At 39.4% G+C, this 18,037-nt stretch overlaps 1 long non-coding RNA gene and 3 pseudogenes across 1 annotated transcript; 3 read left to right on the top strand and 1 right to left on the bottom strand.

Moving 5' to 3' along the window:
• The first annotated feature begins 1,103 nt into the window (after nucleotides 1–1,103).
• LOC129861542 (U1 spliceosomal RNA) lies at nucleotides 1,104–1,253 on the top strand (annotated as a pseudogene).
• Nucleotides 1,254–3,985: 2,732 nt separating this feature from the next.
• On the top strand, nucleotides 3,986–4,104 carry LOC129861581 (5S ribosomal RNA; annotated as a pseudogene).
• A 518-nt stretch (nucleotides 4,105–4,622) lies between these two features.
• Nucleotides 4,623–4,741, top strand: LOC129861579 (5S ribosomal RNA; annotated as a pseudogene).
• Nucleotides 4,742–7,096: 2,355 nt separating this feature from the next.
• On the bottom strand, nucleotides 7,097–12,828 carry LOC129860331 (uncharacterized). The gene is made up of 7 exons (XR_008760350.1): nucleotides 9,364–12,828; nucleotides 9,064–9,234; nucleotides 8,702–8,988; nucleotides 8,431–8,582; nucleotides 8,060–8,311; nucleotides 7,620–7,971; nucleotides 7,097–7,495 (listed from the first exon to the last, which is right to left on the bottom strand). It is a non-coding gene; the product is annotated as an uncharacterized LOC129860331 (long non-coding RNA).
• Nucleotides 12,829–18,037: the final 5,209 nt, after the last annotated feature.

Here is an 18,037-nt window from a genome sequence, read left to right on the forward strand (position 1 = left end):
TACCCAATTAGCATAAATAGTCTAAACAGCGCCCCCATCCCCAACTTAACTTCTGAAATGGTGTATGTATAATGTTTATTAGATTATGTATTTTAAGTTGATTAGTGAATAAGGATGGTGTAATTATGTTTTATTTGTTGTAATGTTTTGTTGATTTTGGTTTTTTTTGTAATATGAGTTGTTGGTGTTTTGGAAAATTGGTTTTGTTTCTGATGTACAGGGAGTGAAATTGGTTGAAGGATTGTTGGTGGTTATGTGATTTGGTTGTAAATTACTTTGACATTTTTTATAATAAAAAAATAAATTAAAAAAAATACGCCCGATCTCGTCTGATCTCGGAAGCTAAGCAGGGTCGGGCCTGGTTAGTACTTGGATGGGAGACCACCTGGGAATAGCAGGTGCTGTAAGCCTTTTGTCCACTAGGGGGTGTGGCATTATTTCATCAGCAATACTGCCTTGTAGTAAGCATTTGATGCTGAATTGACTAAATGCAGCTTCTATGGGCTAGTCTCCCCTGCCCTTTTAATACGATCAAAGTTCCTTGTGTTGTCAGGGAGCAACTGCCTTTTATTTATAAGACAAATAAGAATATTGTTACTGAATGCAGCTTGTGTGTGCTCTGTGCTCCCTCGCCCTGTTCAAATGATCAAAGGAAATAATGCTGGTGAGGAGTGGAACTGGACTGGTGTCTGATGGCCCTGTCTTTTCCATGTTGGAATTACAACCCTTCTTTTATGGAGTAAATCAAAAGCACAAGAGAATCTGAGATGTTATCGATAATAAATCAATTGGTTCCATGCATTTGTCTGTGTGTGTGTGTGTGTGTCTGAATGTGATTGTATTTCGTCATATCGCAAACATTTGTGATATCAGATAGGTTAAGATATTAAAAAGTAATTGGTGATTTTTTCGACAGTGTTGCATGATGGGAATCTAGTGGTTCACTGATATAATCTAGTAAACAAAATAAACTACTTTTTCACTACTCTGTGTGCAAGTGCATTCCTAAACGGCATTTAACGCAGGTCGATGTGATATGATATTATCAGAACACAAAGTGGTTACCGGTAGCGGAAAATGTTGGCACTGGAGAGACTTTTCCTCCACTAAGCAGAAGAGATACCGTGATCAAGAAGCTGATTCACCCGGTGTGGGGCTCAGCCATTGCACTCTGGCTGTGCTGACCCGTTGTGAATTTTCCAAATGTGGGAATCTCAATTGCATAATTTATGGTAGTGCTCGTTTGCGCTTTACCCCGTATGTCTTTGTTAATGATAAACCGTTGCTTGGCGGTAGGCTTAAGGATGACTTGAGTCAACTGACTGTGCTTATGGAGATCTTTGAAGTCAGTTGTGAAGAGACTTTGTGGACCAATCGAAAGGTGGAAACATTTGTTTGTAGCAAAATATTGTTGGCATTTTGTCAAAACATTATGTTGCGAAATGCAGCATAGTATTTATGCCACGCTGGTACTTCAATCAGGAGATAGTTGAGAAGCCACTCTAACCCCCCCCCCCCCCCCCCCCCCCCCCGGTCATGATGTGTCATGCGCTTCCAATATGAAATTGTCCATACATGCGTTCCTCCTTAGCACAGAACAATGCAATAGGTTTTCAACATCCAGAGCTTTTGTGTATTTATTGTGGCTAGTAGGATAGCTGCATGGGAAACTGTTGCTTATGATGTATTTGTCAGAAGTCATTGTATTTGTCCGTTTTTTCCCACAAGGCTGAAATATGTGCCCTCGCTTTGAAATGTTAGCAAGGTTTGTTTGTATTTCATCCAACTATCTGTGCTAAAAAGTGATGGCTACAGTATATGTAATTTCTTCCACTTTTTGAGTGACCCAAAGTTCAAGCTGCTTATCTAATTGGTAAAAAATGCAATGTCAATTTATCAGACTCACTTTGACTTTATATGGTGTGCCAAGAGATGTACCTTTGCTTACGGCCATACCAGCCTGAATACGCCCGAGCTCGTCTGATCTTGGAAGCTAACTTCTTGAGCCTATGGGGGCGCCATTTCAACTTTGTTAAAATGAGTTCCCAAATTAAACTGCCTCGTACTCAATTCTTGCTCGTACAATATCCATATTATTATTACTACTATTGGATAGAAAACACTCTCTAGTTTCTAAAACCGTTTGAATTATTTCTCTGAGTGAAAGAAAACTCATTCTGCAGCACATTTCCTGTCAGGGAGTGAGATTTCAGAAATCGAGGTCCCTGTTCTGAGGCCAGTTTATAAGTCCCCATGTAAGCCATCGGGCTACATGCACTGCATACGTCTTCCTCTAGATGTCAGTAAGCGGGGAGAATTTGAATGGAGTTGATTGCGCAATCTGGGCCCTATATATAGACCGTGGAACGGAAGTACCGTCCTTTTCAACGGTGCGCTTGACGCATGAAGACATCACAATGGCGTCCTGCAAACGCTTTCGTTTTAGTAGTTCTATATCTCCGGTCATGTTCAACGCGCTTTCACGAGTTGGACACCTCTCCAGTTGGCGGCTAACATTAGCGGCTATTTCGACCGGACAAGAGGACATCTTTCAACCCAATGACGATTGTTCTGGAGAAAGGACACCTTGCCCAAGATTCTGATGGAAGCTCAGCTAATAGTAAGCAGTGTTTATGCTGTTAATTCATACTTATGTTGACAAATGTCAGATAATAATTCCGCCATGAATTATGGTGCGGTCTCGCTTTAGCGCACGCTGTATGCTTGAAGTAACGTTCATTTTAAAAATGTAACCCAGCGATTGCATTAAGAACTAATTTGTCTTTCAATTGCTGTCCAACCTGTATTTTTTTGTCAAGTTTTGGAATACTTACTGATTAGAATAGGTGCCTCTTCAAAGATTTCTCCTGCCATTTTCTGGGCAGCTTTGCTACTTTTCTCATTGTATAACCACGATTTGTGCCGCTAAATATGCACATTTTCGAACAAACTCTATATGCATTGTGTAATATGATGTTATAGGACTGTCATCTGAAGAATTCTGAGAAGGTTAGTGAAAAAATTATTATCTTTTGGTGGTTTATACGTAATCGCTATTTTTGGCTTGAATCAATGCGGTTGTGATGTTTGCTATTGTGGTATGCTAATATAACGCTATATTGTGTTTTCGCTGTAAAACACTTAGAAAATCTGAAATATTGTCTGGATTCACAAGATCTGTGTCTTTCAATTGCTGTACGCTGTGTATTTTTAAGAAATGTTTTATGATGAGTAATTATGTAATACACGTTGCTCTCTGTAGTTATTCTAGTCGAGTTGTGATGGTGGCTGCAATGGTAAACTATGATTTATACCCGAAATATGCACATTTTTCTAACAAAACATATGCTATACAATAAATTTGTTATCAGACTGTCATCTGATGAATTTGTTTCTTGGTTAGTGGCTATTTATATCTTTATTTGGTCGAATTTGTGATAGCTACTAATGGAGTAAAAAACTGGTGGAGTAAAAAAAGTGGTGTCTTTTGCTAACGTGGTTAGCTAATAGATTTACATATTGTGTCTTCCCTGCAAAACATTTTAAAAATCAGAAATGATGGCTGGATTCACAAGATGTGTATCTTTCATCTGGTGTCTTGGACTTGTGATTTAATGATATTTAGATGCTACTATTTACTTGTGATGCTATGCTAGGCTATGCTAGTAGCTTTTCTACTGATGGGGGTGCTCCCGGATCTGGGTTTGGGAGGTGTTAGAGGCTAAGCAGGTTTGGGCCTGGTTAGTACTTGAATGGGAGACCGCCTGGGAATACCAGGTGATGTAAGCGTTTTGTCCACTAGGGTGTGCTCTTGCATTATTTCATCATCAACACTGCCTTGTCATAAGCATTTTATGCTACAGTATTTGTAATTTCTTCCACTTTGTGACCCAAAGTTCAAGCTGCTTATCTAATTGGTGAAAATGCAATGTCTGTTTATCAGACTCACTTTGACTTTATATGGTGTACCAGGAGTTGTTCCTTTGCTTACGGCCATACCAGCCTGAATACGCCCGAGCTCGTCTGATCTTGGAAGCTAGGCAGGGTTGTGCCTGGTTAGTACTCGGATAAGAGACCGCCTGGGATTACCTGGTGCTGTAAGCATTTTGTCCACTAGTGTGTGCTCTTGCATTATTTCATCATCAACACTGCCTTGTCGTAAGCATTTGATGCTACAGTATTTGTAATTTCTTCCACTTTGTGACCCAAAGTTCAAGCTGCTTATCTAATTGGTGAAAATGCAATGTCTGTTTATCAGACTCACTTTGACTTTATATGGTGTACCAGGAGGTATTCATTTGCTTACGGCCATACCAGCCTTATTAATATGTCAGAGCTCGTCTGATCTTGGAAGCTAAGTGGGGTTGGCCCTGGTTAGTACTTGGATGGGAGACCGCCTGGGAATACCAGGTGCAGTCAGCATTTTGTCCACTAGGGTGTGCTCTTGCATTATTTCATCAGCAACACTGCCTTGTCGAAAGCATTTGATGCTACAGTATGTGTAATCTCTTCCACTTTTTGAGTGACTCAAAGTTCAAGCTGCTTATCTAATTGGTGAAAATGCAATGTCTGTTTATCAAACTCACTTTGACTTTATATGGTGTACCAGGAGTTGTTCCTTTGCTTACGGCCATACCAGCCTGAATACGCCCGATCTCCTCTGATCTTGGAAGCTAAGCAGAGTCGGGCCTGGTTAGTACTTGGATGGGAGATCACCTGGGAATACCAGGTGCTGTAAGGTAACTCCCCCCTCAATTGTACAAAATAACATGGCAAGTTATTGGCAGAAAGTGGATCATTTACACAATGGACAAATACACTACTTCTGGTGGTGTTTCATCCAAAGTTGATGGGAAATGCGATATTGCAAATGAGCCGTGTAACACTCCAAAAATCCTATAGTGGGCGAGTGCGCTCTAGCCTAATTGTTCACAGGCCTATTGTAGCGCAAGTCAAGACCCAGAGGAAAATTTTGAAATTTTGAATGTTTTGGCAAAAACGTATCACCCCCTTAAAAAAGTGCTTTCAGGACCGTTTTTCGAAATTCTTTTTCGTTTTTCATGTCAATTACACATGTGTAAGAACTGTAGGAAAATACTTTTGTCAAATTTTATTAACATAATTTTTTGGGACATTTTTATTTGTACTGAAGGAATATGTTTTGTGCATTTGGAATGTGATTTCATAAGTCAAAAGTCAAACATGTTAACATTTTTGAAAAAACGTAGCACCCCCTTTAAAAAAGTGCTTTTTGGTATTCATAGTCGAAAATAACATTTTTTTTTTTAAGGCCAAAATGAAGCATTTTAAACCGTATTGAAAATCGTGCGTGGTAACCCAAAACATGAAACAGAATATTTTTTTACTTTTTTGAAAAACTCCATAAATCACTCAGGCCAGCCCCCATTTATTTTGGGGCGTAGTATAGTTCTCTCATAGCAGGCATGGACGTCTGGATGCCACCTAAAAGCATTTAAAACTGTTTTGAAAAATGACGCCAGGTAACCCAAAACATGAAACAATATTTTTTGACTTTTTTTGGAAACCTCCATAAATCACTCAGGCCAGCACACATTGATTACTGGACGTAGTATAGTGCTCCCAGAGCGGGTATGGAAGTCTGGATCCACCTAAAAGCATTTAAGGCTCTGTGTGTCTTTAAGCACCATACTTTTTCATTCCATCCTTGCTGTGTGTGTCTGTGTCTGTGTGTGTGAGCTTTTCTTTGACATCTGTTGAGAGAAATTACTGATTTACAGTTCATGAGGGTTGTCTAATCACATAAATGACGTTTTGAAAAGTTCTGACCTTTTAACCCTTCAAAACAGCATCTATGACACCATCTTAAGGCCCTTCCGGTTGTCACAGGAAGCTATAAGTAAACACATATCTTGAATGGAGTATGCTGTTACAGAATCCTGAGTTTTAAGTCTATACGTTAAGAACTGACTGATTTACACAGGGTTGAAGGCACTATATATCACAAACTGCTGGTTGGGTATGGCAAAAAACCTTTAGGGTGATTGTATCACTTCCGGTTGCTCCAGGAAGCTTAGAATCAACACAGGTAGACCTCATAGTGGCTTGATGGATTGTCATTGAAGACAGGTTCATAAGACATTCATAACCCACATAGGCTTCAGGTTGAATTTAGAGGTGCAGGCAATGTGTTCCTATGGGAAAGATGTCATTGTAAACCATTTGATGTAAACACCTTCTTTTAACTGTTAAGGGTTAATGTCACACAGTCACAGTTAGGCTTGCACAGATCGGGAGGACCTTAGGAGTGTTCCTGAGGTCAAGTTGTGCTTCTAACCTTAACGGTTCTCTCTGTCTCCCAAATGCAAATAAAATTGAAATTGAGGTCAACGGGTCATTTGGGTCCGTCTTCTTGTAACGGTTGCTGCGCTCAGATCAAGCGAGCTACGGTTAAGCGGGGCATCTCGTTGAACTCGGCACGGCCTGGAGATAATGGTAATGCCATTGCAGGCTTTGTGTGTCTTTAAGCACCGTACTTTTTCACTCCATCCTTGCTTTGTGTGTGTGTGTTTGTGTGAGAGAGCTTTTCTTTGACATCTTTTTAGAGAAATGACTGATTTACACTTCATGAGGGTTACCTAATCACACAAATTAAGTTGAAAAGTTCTGACCTTTTAACCCTTCGAAACAGCTTTTATGACACCATTTTAAAGCCCTTCGGGTTGGCACAGGAAGCTTAGAATCAACACAGGTAGACCTCATAGTGGCCTGATGGATTGACATCAAAGACAGGTTCATAAGACATTCATAACCCACATAGGCTTCAGGTTGAATTTAGAGGAGCACTCAATGTGGCAATGTATTCCTATGGGAAGAATATATACAGTCTACAGCTGGACTTTATTGTTTATTTCACCTTTGTTTATTATCTACTTCATTTGTTTTGGCAATGTAAACATATGATTCCCATGCCAATAAAGCCAAATTATTTTTCCCAAACTTCAAACACAAGACAGTGAAAGTTCAGTTTCAAATTAAGTGACAAACTAAATGCAAACAATGAAAAAAGCGCAACAAAGAATTACTCAAATAGTTATTTAATAAAACAGAACAAGCATTTACATTATAAACAATCACACCAAAATAGAAATTTGAACAGACTAAATTACACACATTTTACACTTCTAAAATTTGAACAAGCACACCAAACAAAATGAGAACAGTGTAAAATTAGTCTAACAATCTATAGGAATATTCGGAAGAGGAAGTCCTGTTGTTGGTCGGCTCGCCTTCCTTCGAGCTGCATCAGGGCTTCCCTCGCTTCTCCTGCAGCAATGGCATTTTTTAGTCGGGATTTGTTCGAGTTCAGTTTGCGCATACCTATCAATGTGACAATGGGGGAGAGGTGGGGCGACTTGTTCTTCATTTTGAGGGGTAAGAGTCGCATGGGGCTGATGGCGACCACCATGCGGCGCCTGGTGATCCTCTTCCTCTTTGGGGTGTTTTCCATCTCCACCTGAGGAGGGTGACAGAGCAAACACAAGAAATTAGATATATCTCAAAATGCACACTTGACTGTTACATAGTTTACAAGTACATTTTGATAATCGAATGTGTCCTGTCAGAATTTCTGATCTTACTGGAGGTTGTCTGGCCATCTGTTCCTCATCTTCATCCTTTTCCTCCTACTCCGAGTTGCCGGCGGACGTGCCAGACTCCTGGTACATCACCTTTGTCTCTTCAGAGGTGGTGCTCCCCTCGGAGAGGGAGGCGTCCTCTCTCACCTTCTGCGTTATTTTTCCTGAAGTGGAGAGCTGGTTCACTGCGGCGACTGCGTTATCTTCCCCCTTCAATGCAGCCTCAGAGTGCCCTGGTATAATTGGCTTGGGACGGATTTAAATTCATGGCATAATATTTGTCTGCCGTCTGGATGTTGTGGCACATGAAGTTGGCCACCCTTTCCCTGTCAATTTTCGGGAGCATGTTTTTTACCTGTAAGACACACAAATATATGATATTACTTCGGACAACAGTGGAATAGGATCTTACAATAATTAGATTCCTATCTAATCTGACCTACATGAGTGACAATGGAGGTCCGCAGGTCTGTGAAGGAAGGACATTCGGGCAGACCCATCTCCTTCCACACCTCCCTCAGGTAGGTAGGCAGGTTCTTCATCTGCGTGTTCGTGGAATTGAAAAAGTGCCGGGCCTTCTTTCCCCCTGAGAGACAGTGTTTGAATTTCAGGAAGTCTGAAAACCAACTCTACTCCTACTTCTTCAGCGACATCTGGACCATGCCATACTCTCTGTTCGTTTTGTGTTCCCCCACCTAATAGAAATTGAACACAAAAAATACACATTACGCTCTGGCGACTGCAGTTGTTTCCAAAGATAAACAACCAAGCAAACAAACAAATAAACACAGCCAGCTGTATTTTATAGACTTACATTGATCAGATACACCTCAGACTGGTCACAATTAGCCTCCTCCACCTCTTTCACCAACATGTTTTTATACAGGCCTGGTCTGTGGCCATATATAGAGGTAAAATAGGCACACCGGTACTGATTCCTCTGTGTTCTTCTTTCTTCAAATGTTTCTGTGGGAACATGAAAATAAAAAAAGGCAGCTTCATAATCCCACTCTAATGCACTCTATACACCTCTGACGTCGATAAGTGTTTAAAAACAGTGACATCACAGATTGAGAAAAACTTACTCAGCACTTCAGGGATTTTTGCCTTGGCAAGAGACTGGCACTCCAGCAGGCTCTTCTTGGACACCACCTTGCCTTCCTTGTTGTCCTTCACCTTTACCTGGTGAAGGGAAACTGGCCGTCTCATGGACCTGCTAATGCCCTTCAACCGGTTGATCCCCCTCCACTGGTTCACGGTCAGCCGGCAGCCAGGTGGAGGGGTCTCAGAATATTTTAGAAATGCACCAATAGTCAAGGTGTAGTAGTTGACTGTGGTGATTGCCTTGTTCTTCTGGAGGAATTGAACCCATCTGAAAAAAAAACACAAATACTGTATTGTTAATTAATGCTTGTGAGACTAGAGATAAAAAAATAACTCTGCTTACTTCCTTATTTTGTCATGGTCTGTCAGGAAAATGAGAGGACTGGTAGGCCTCATTCTTCGCCATGTAGTTAAGAAATTGTCACCCTCTTGACCTTTGAGGCACAATCTTCTCTTAGCTTATAGTTTGGATTGGGGCCTTCACAGGTCTTCTTGAATCCCTCGATAAACACGCCTACTGAAAAAAACATAACATTTTTATACTAGAATTACAATCTCATGAGGCTACATGAATCAGTCAGGTGGTTTATCCTATTCTTTTCAAACACAAACTCTTGCCAATATTTGAAGAAACAGTACTTACTCATAGCAGAGCCCGGGAAGATGAGTTTGCAGCTAGATCCTGACACTGTAGGCTCCTCTCTGGTCCCCTGAACCTGTCGCTTGGTCCTGCTGCAGCTCCTCTATTGTGTCTGTGTCTGCCTGAAAGTTGCGGGCCTTCTTTGCCGGACTCACACTGGCAATCCCCATCTGCCTTTTCAGCAGTTGGTTCTTCTTCCTCACTCTAGGTAGTGCAGAGATCAACTTCAGGTTGTCCTCTTTAAGTGATTTGTTGGTCTCACTTCTCATTGTCAGTGCATAATCCCGCTCTTGCACAGTTTTCTTCAGTCTCAGGCAGTGGCAGGAATCCTCTTTGCAGTCCACTTCCTCCTCTGCTTCTGTTTGTGAAAATAACATTGCCTCCTCTTCCCTTAGTCTCCACAATATCAAAATCTGTCGCCAGTGGGATGGCAGGGATCAATGCCCTCAATGCCGCCAGCCGTCTCTTAAGGTCGTCTAAAACCTGTCTCCTCTGTTGAGCTCTGAGTGGGTGTCCATATGCCGGTCTAGTCTGCTGAGATGTGGGGAGCAGCCTAAGACTGGACACTGCTCCTGCCTGACATTGACACGGCCCGACTGCCAATTACAAAGGAGTATCCTTTCTTCACTGTTGCTCACATGGTGTACATACATAAGGTGCTGAATGAAGCCAATCACAACCTTATAGCAAATTGGACATGAGCGCACAGGAGCCATCTATACTATTCTATGCTATTGAAAAGTGAGAAGAAAAAAAAAAACAGTAAATAAAAAACGTAACACAATCCCTTAAGCAATACATAAAGTACTTTCAGGCTGCTTAATTGATACTCATAAAACACTCCTCACCACTCTAGAATATCCTTCTTACAACAACCTGCACTCCTCTGATTGTCAGCCCCAGGTGAAATGCAGTCTATTAGAAAAAAGAAAAGAAAAAAAACTCTTCTCCTTTTAAACAACCCCCCAAACTCCTCCCATGCTGTCAGCACATGACCAGACTGTTTTTCCATTTAATAATGCTCAGTGAGCTACAGATGACTTTTCTGCTGTCACCGGTCAGACCGAATGAGCTACGGTCAAGCAGGGCATCTCGTTGAACTCGGCACGGCCTGGAGATAATAGGAATGCCATTGCAGGCTTTGTTTGTCTTTAAGCACCGTACTTTTTCACTCCATCCTTGCTTTTTGTGTGTGTTTGTGTGAGAGTGATTTTCTTTGACATCCGTTGGGAGAAATGACTGATTACAGTTCATGAGGGTTGTCTAATCACACAAGTGAAGTTGTGAAAAGATCTGACCTTTATTACCCTTCAAACCTTACCCTATGGCACCATTTTAAGGTACTTCCAGTTGACATAGGAAGCTGAAAGTGAACACACCCTCCTTGTGGTAGGCTCTTATATAATATTGAGTTAAGTCTTTATGTTAAGAACTGACTTATTTAAAGAGGGTTAAATGAGTGTGTTATTTCATAAAATCACAGAATTCTCGCAGAGCTTCGAGACACACTTTAAAAATGTTCATCTGAACAAAATGCAACTGGATCTGTGAATTATTTAAAAAAAATATTCCTTTGTGAACATCACCAAACGGTCAATGTACGATTTCTCTTAAATTACGATAGATAAATGGCTGGTTCTTTTTTGACACTGTATGCTTATGTACTTTGACGTGAAGCGGTCAAATTAGCAGCCTACTTTGCGTTTTTGACCTTTAATCCCAGAAAAATGGCCATAACTCGACACCATCTTGTTCGGGGCCAACTGCCCATTACTCCAAACCTACGCTCGCCAAGTTGTCTTCGGAATATTTTCCGTTTAGGAGAAAAGGCCACGCGCGTTTGCCATATCATTTATTTTCCCTCGTGGGAATTTGAGAATGCGGAAACATGTCCAAAATGTGTTATTATTTTAAAACGGAAACCGAACGTCCGAGACATTTTCTTCGATGACTTCCTGAAAGATCTCCCCCGCCTACGGCCCGACACCGTCCGCGATTTTTTAGAAACGTCGCCGGACGTCTAGTAGGGGACCATACATTTGCATCGGTACTTTTTTCACTAACCATACGACAAATGCTAAAATGTTCCCTTAAGGTATGTAAGCATTTTTTCCACTAAGGTGTGCTCTTGCATTATTTCATCAGAAACACTGCCTTGTCGTAAGCATTTGACGCTACAGTAAATGTAATTTCTTCCACTTTTTGATTGACTCAAAGTTCAAGCTGCTTATCTAATTGGTGAAATTGCAGTGTCTGTTTATCAAACTCACTTTGACTTTATATGGTGTACCAAGAGTTGCTCCTTCGCTTACGGCCATACCAGCCTGAATACGCCCATCCTGATTGGAGAATTGACGACAGGTGCGAGTGAGTGTCTGAGCTGTGAGTGAGGGTTTGCTGGAGAGTGTTTGCTCGAGAGCTATTTTTGTTAATTAATTGCATTTTGCAATATCATTTTTTGTTTTTTCAGTTGAATAGTTTTAAGTTTGGTTAGTCTTCCCTCCTTGCAGTTTTGCTGCTTGGGGGAGAGTTTTTTTCGGATTCATCTTTTGAATTACTATGACGGACAACATGGAAACGACAAACGGAAAAGGACAATGAAAATGCGAAACAGAAGAAAAATGAAGATAAAGAAGGAATGAAATATGGAAAAGAATACACGGTGGCAATTGAGTTGGAAGGAGAAGACAAAGTGACGACAATGGAACTACTACGAGCAATTAAGGAGGTGTGGAGAGGTGGTGGGATGCCGAATGAAAGGGGATAAGAAGTATGAAATTACGATGAGAAACGAAAAAGAAAAAAAACATCTAATGGATGGATTACGGATAAAGGACACCAGGATTCTGGCGAGAGATATGAATGTGAAAGAATTGGTGGTGTCTTTCATGAATCTCCCAGTATACGTAGAAGATAGTGTGATACTGGGCAAGCTGAGTAGCTGGGGAGTAACGGCCGTCTCGGAGATAAGGAGGAGAGTTTGGCCAGGAACGGAGGTGGTTGACGGGACACGATTTTGCAAGGTCAAGTTCACAGAAAAAGTTACATCATTGCCATATTCCACGAGAATTGAGACGCTGGAGGGAGCAGAATACTTCAGGGTAATTCATGACAAACAGGTCAGAGTGTGTCGTTTGTATATTCAACCCTGGCACATAGTTAAAGACTACCCTGAATTTAAGTGTTTCAAGTGTGGCAATCAAGGCCATTATGCGAGAGAATGTGTCGGAGAGAAGGAAAGGAATTTGTGGTGGATGCAGAAAGAGATTGGCGGAGTGCAACTGTGGAGAGGTTATGGATGAAGAGGGGAGTCAAGTACTATTCGAGGAAGCAGTTGTGTTGTCGCAAGAAGGAGAAGGAGGGGAGGATGTGGTGGAGGGTGGAGAGACGGAGGAAGGAAGGAGGGAGAAGGACCAGAAGATGAATGAAATTGGGAGCAGTATGGATTCGGAAATAAGAAGAGGTAGTTCAGGAGGAGGGGGGAGTGGACTGGGGGAAAGCACAGCACTAACTTTCTTCACAAGTACCTCGGGGGGGGGGGGGGGGGTGAAGAAATGGAGGGTTTTGAATTTGATGACAATAACAGAAACGGAGATGAACACGGGGAGCACAACGGATGTGGATGTCAAGAAGTTGAGTTGGCTGGATAACATGGACTTGGAGGAGATATCGGACACGGATGATGGGGAAAAGATTGAAAGAACGAGGGAAGGATACAGGAAGAGGAAAGCGGCGGGAGGGGGAGAGAAAGGGTGGTAGAGGAAAGAAACTGGATAACAGGTAGAGGATAATGAAATTATATTTTATTATTTATTAGAATGGTCAATATAATGTCAATAAATGCAAATGGTTTGATAACAATGGGAAAATTTAATAGAACAGTACAAATGAAGAATTCAGATATTTTATGTATTCAAGAGACGCACTGGGATAATGTATGTGTTTCAGAAGTAAAAAAAATATGGAGGGATTTTATTTATGTAAACAATGGCAGGGGGAATTCAAGTGGGGTTGCAATTTTATTAAGGAAGGATATAGTAGAAAATGTGACGATATATAATGATAATAATGGGAGGATTTCAATTTTGGATTTTTAATATATGAATAGGGTTTTTAGGATTATAAATATTTATGCGCCGAATAATGAGAGCGAAGGAATTTATTTTTTGAATTAGGGAAATGGTGCAAGGGTAACTGTATTTTAGTAGGGGATTTTGATGTTAAAATGAATAGACTAGATATGAAAAGGGGAGCTATTTTTAGAAGTGACGTATCTAGGGGGGTTTTAAGGAAGATTATGTTGGAAAACAATTTGATTGATATATGGAGGGATGAGAATCCGAACAAGAGAGGATTTTCTAGAAGTCAGGTGGTTTTAGGGGAGTTGAAACAGACACGGATAGATCTGGTTTTAGTAAATGAAGGGTTAAGGAATTTTATGAAGGATATTAAGTATATTTTTTACAACTTTTAGTGATCATGCTGGGTTAACATTTTCGGTGGGGTTAGATAAGGAAAGGAATATGGTGTATGAATGCAGGGTATCTAGGTGATGAGGAATATGAGGAAAACAACTTAAATCTTTGATAGAACATGAAATGGAGGATAAGCAAAAAGGGAATGATAAGTGCCAGTAGTGGGAAAATGTTAAGAAAAAAGTAAGTTTAGTATTAGATATGCAAGGAAGAAGAGTAGGATGACAAGAGAAGAAAACTATTTAATAGCAAAATTGAATGAAGAAATGTGATATTGAACCTATTTATAATATTGAAAGGTTTTTAGATTTAAAGGCACAATTGAGCAAATGTGAAATAGATAAGTTTAAGGGTGCATATATTAGAAGTAGGGCAAAGTATGTTTTGGAAGGGGAGAAATGTACGTCTTTTTTTCTTGGTTTAGAGAACTAAAACAGACGAAATCATATATTAGTGAGATTGAAAATGAAAAGGGTGAAGTGGTAAATGATAATGTTGAGATGTTAGAAACTGTACAGAATTTAAGGATTTATTTAAGAAAGGGGAGGTGGATGAGGGGTGTGTAAAGGAGATTTTAGTTAGAGTGGATGTGCAAATTGGTGTTGAGGATAAGAAAATATATGATAGGAAGATAAGTGGATGAAGTGAAAGATGCAATTAAGGGTTTACAAATAAATAAGTCCTGGAGTAGATGGACTAATTGCAGAGTTTCATTAAATGTATGGAAGTTTTTAGCACCGATTTTATTGGAAGTGTATCAATATATGGAAGATAATAATACTTTTTCAGACTCCATGGTGACAGGGCTGATATCGAATAAGGGGAGCAAAATGAAACTGGAAAATTATAGGAAAATTAGTTTATTAAACTCAGATAAGAATTTTGCTAAAATACTGGCAAATAGGATGAAGATAGTTTTAAATGACATCATAGCACGTACACAAAATTATAGTGTGCCTGGAAGAGATATAGCTGATACCATTATTACACTTAGAGATGTGATAAATAAAATGAATAGCGATAAGAGAGGGGGAATTGTTTTAAGTATAGATTTTAATAAAGCTTTTGACAGGGTGGAATATGATTTTATGTTTAGGGTACTGGAAAAATATGGGTTTGGAAATAGAATAGGATGGATAAAATTATTATATAGAAAGGCAAAAAGTAGGGTAAAATGTAATGGGGTTTTAACAGATTATTTTATTCTTGAGAGATCAGTGAGACAGGGGTGCCCTTTAAAACAAACAATAATGCTGATATCGGTAGAACCCTTAGCGGCATACCTGAAAAAAATATCATTTTATAAAATTGTGTAGAGACTCCGCAAGGAGGTTTTAGTTTAATTCATCAATACGCAGACGATACCACAATAAGTTAGAGATGAGGGAAGTGTTAAAAGGGTGATGGAGTGTTTTAAAGTATATGAGCAAGCCTCAGGAGCAAAAGTGAATATGGAGAAGTCAGTAATAATGTATGTTGGGAAGATTAATGAGGGGACTTTTCCTTTGAAAATGGTAAATGATTATTTTAAGGTGTTAGGTGTGTTTTTAGAGTTGAAGGAACAGGAAGCTAGGGATCTGACATGGAGTGGAGTTAAACAAAGTTAGGAAGGTGGTAAATATGTGGAGGGGGAGGTCTTTGAAATTAAAAGGGAAAGTAATTGTCATAAATTCATTGTTGATGTCAATTTTTATTTATGTAATGAATGTTTTGATATGCCAGAATGGGTTTTATCTGAAATGAATAAAATTGTAGTTGATTTATGGGAAGGGAAGGGAGGAAAATAGCTTTTAAAACTTTGATTGCAGGTTATGAGAAGGGTTTTAAGTTGGTGGATTTAAATGTGAGGAAAACAGCAATTAGAGTCAAAATGGTACGTAAATATTTATGGTGAATTAGATTATGGATGGAAAAGATTGTTTAAGGAGTATTTGCAGGAGGTTGGGAGGATGGGGGACAATGGTTTATTGATGTGTATGAAAAAGTTAGGTAAGATACCTTTGTTTTATAGAGAAGTGTTTGAGGCTTGGGGGGAGTTTTTACCAAATATTTATTATGAGTGTACCATTTTAGACAATATTTTAAAAATCAGCCAATTTTTTTAAATCCCAAGATACACTATGATAATAAGATGTTGTTTTGTAAATATTTCATGAGGGCTGGGATGAGACAGATTGGGGACATCTTATGAGGTCATTCCGGAGTTCCTTCCATGTCAGGCAATATTTGATAATGTGGTTGAAGAAAATGATGAAGTAGAACTACTGTGGAGAACATGTACAAGAGAATATTAGGATGTCTTCCTGGGGAGTTTTAATAAATAAAGAGGTGGCTACAAAGAGCTTGGTGTTTACCGGTTTTATATTATGAAAGTAATGGGAAGTAGTATGATTTGTCAGGTTTGAAAGTTAAAGGTTTATAAAAAATGTATTTTAAGAGAGATAAAATCTCCTGCTTCGGAAAGTGTGGTCTAGGGTGTTTGCAAATATAGATGTGAAATCAATATGGAAGAATGTAAATGTAAAATATAATTCTATAGAATGTGAAAACAATGATTTTAAAACCTGTTATGGCTGCACGCTGAATATTGAAAAAACTGGAAAATGTGTGCACATTTTCAAACGGCCTCCTAAGAAACTTTTTATTTTCCAATATGCATATATTTACTACTGTTGGATAGATAACAGTCTGTAGTTTCTAAAAAGGTTTGAATTGTTTCTCTAAGTCGAACAGAAATATTTTTACAGCCATTTTCCCAGCCGAATTGAGTTTCCCAAAATGCGATGTGTCTCTTTAAGACCTTCTCTATAAAAGGCCATTTGACTTGTGACCATAGGGACACGTCAGAGGCGTTCGTCAGACTGTAATGCGGAAGTGAGAATTGAAAGGAGTCGAATATCTCGTCCCTGGACTGAATAACACAACTTCTTGTGAGACCTGCGCAGTTAAAATAAAAATCCGGGCGCGAAGGATAATTTGATCTCGGCTTCTGGAACAAGGTAGATAACGTTGAATATGATGCCTGACTACGATATTATTTGATACATGTCACAAAATCATCCTAAAGTATGTTTTTTCAATATACTTTAATTATATTATTGCAATTTATTCTGGACTTTAGATGTGAAACGACGGAAGAATTTTTTGAAGAAAAGCTTTCTAGCGCAGCAATGCTATCGTGCTAGCTAACCAAAGAGGGAAATAATTCGTTCTGGAACCCAACTAAAGACTCTACTGGACATTGGACCCCGTTACAACATTCTGATGGAGTACCAAGAAAGATAAGACCCAATTTGGGATGCTTTTTCATATATATGTCGAACTGTTGAATGCTAACTCTGCTAACTGTGCTAGGCTAGCGCTTGACTAGAATCAATGCTGCCTTATGCTAGCTTATGATGTTAGCTAATATAACGATATATTGTGTTTTCGCTGTAAAACACTTCAAAAATCGGAAATGTTGTCTGTATTCACAAGATATCTGTCTTTCATTAGTTATCCACCATATGTTTTTCTGAAATGTTTTATGAGGTGTAATTAGTAGCCGACGTTGGTGTATGTATTTTCTCTGGCTACTCCCGGCTGGATTCAGACTCAAGCTATGTATTAGCATTTTTGGGTAGCATCAATGTAAAACTGATTTATAGCTAAAATATGCACTTTTTATGAACAAAACATAGATTTATTGTGTAACATGTTATATGACTGTCATCTGAGGTCGTTTTTTCTGGGCTCTTTAGGTTGGTTTTAGTTTATTTCGGTTGGTTGTGCATGCTACTTCAATCATAATTCATACTTCATAATCATAATTCATACGTGTCTGTCCACTTTTGTATTTGGTGGTGAGCTAACATAAATATATGTGGTGTTTTCTCTGTAAAACATTTAAAAAAATCGGACATGTTGGCTGGATTGACAAGATGTTTATCTTTCAAATGCTGTATTGGACTTGTTAATGTGTAAAAGTTAAATATTTTTAAAAAATAGATTTTGAATTTCGCGCCCTGCAGGGGTGTCATTTTCGGTCCGAGGTCGGGCTTGCACGCCAAACAGGTTAAATTGGAACAGGATTTTTACGAACGTGGTTTTACATCAAATAAATAGAGATATTAAAAGAGAATGTGATATTTGTGGTACGGGGTGGAAAATTTTATGCACTTTTTTGTTGAATGTAGTAGATTAGAAGAGTTTCATACGTTTTT

This window comes from Salvelinus fontinalis, chromosome 8 (genome assembly GCF_029448725.1).
Source record: "Salvelinus fontinalis isolate EN_2023a chromosome 8, ASM2944872v1, whole genome shotgun sequence".
In the NCBI taxonomy this organism is placed as follows: domain Eukaryota; kingdom Metazoa; phylum Chordata; class Actinopteri; order Salmoniformes; family Salmonidae; genus Salvelinus; species Salvelinus fontinalis.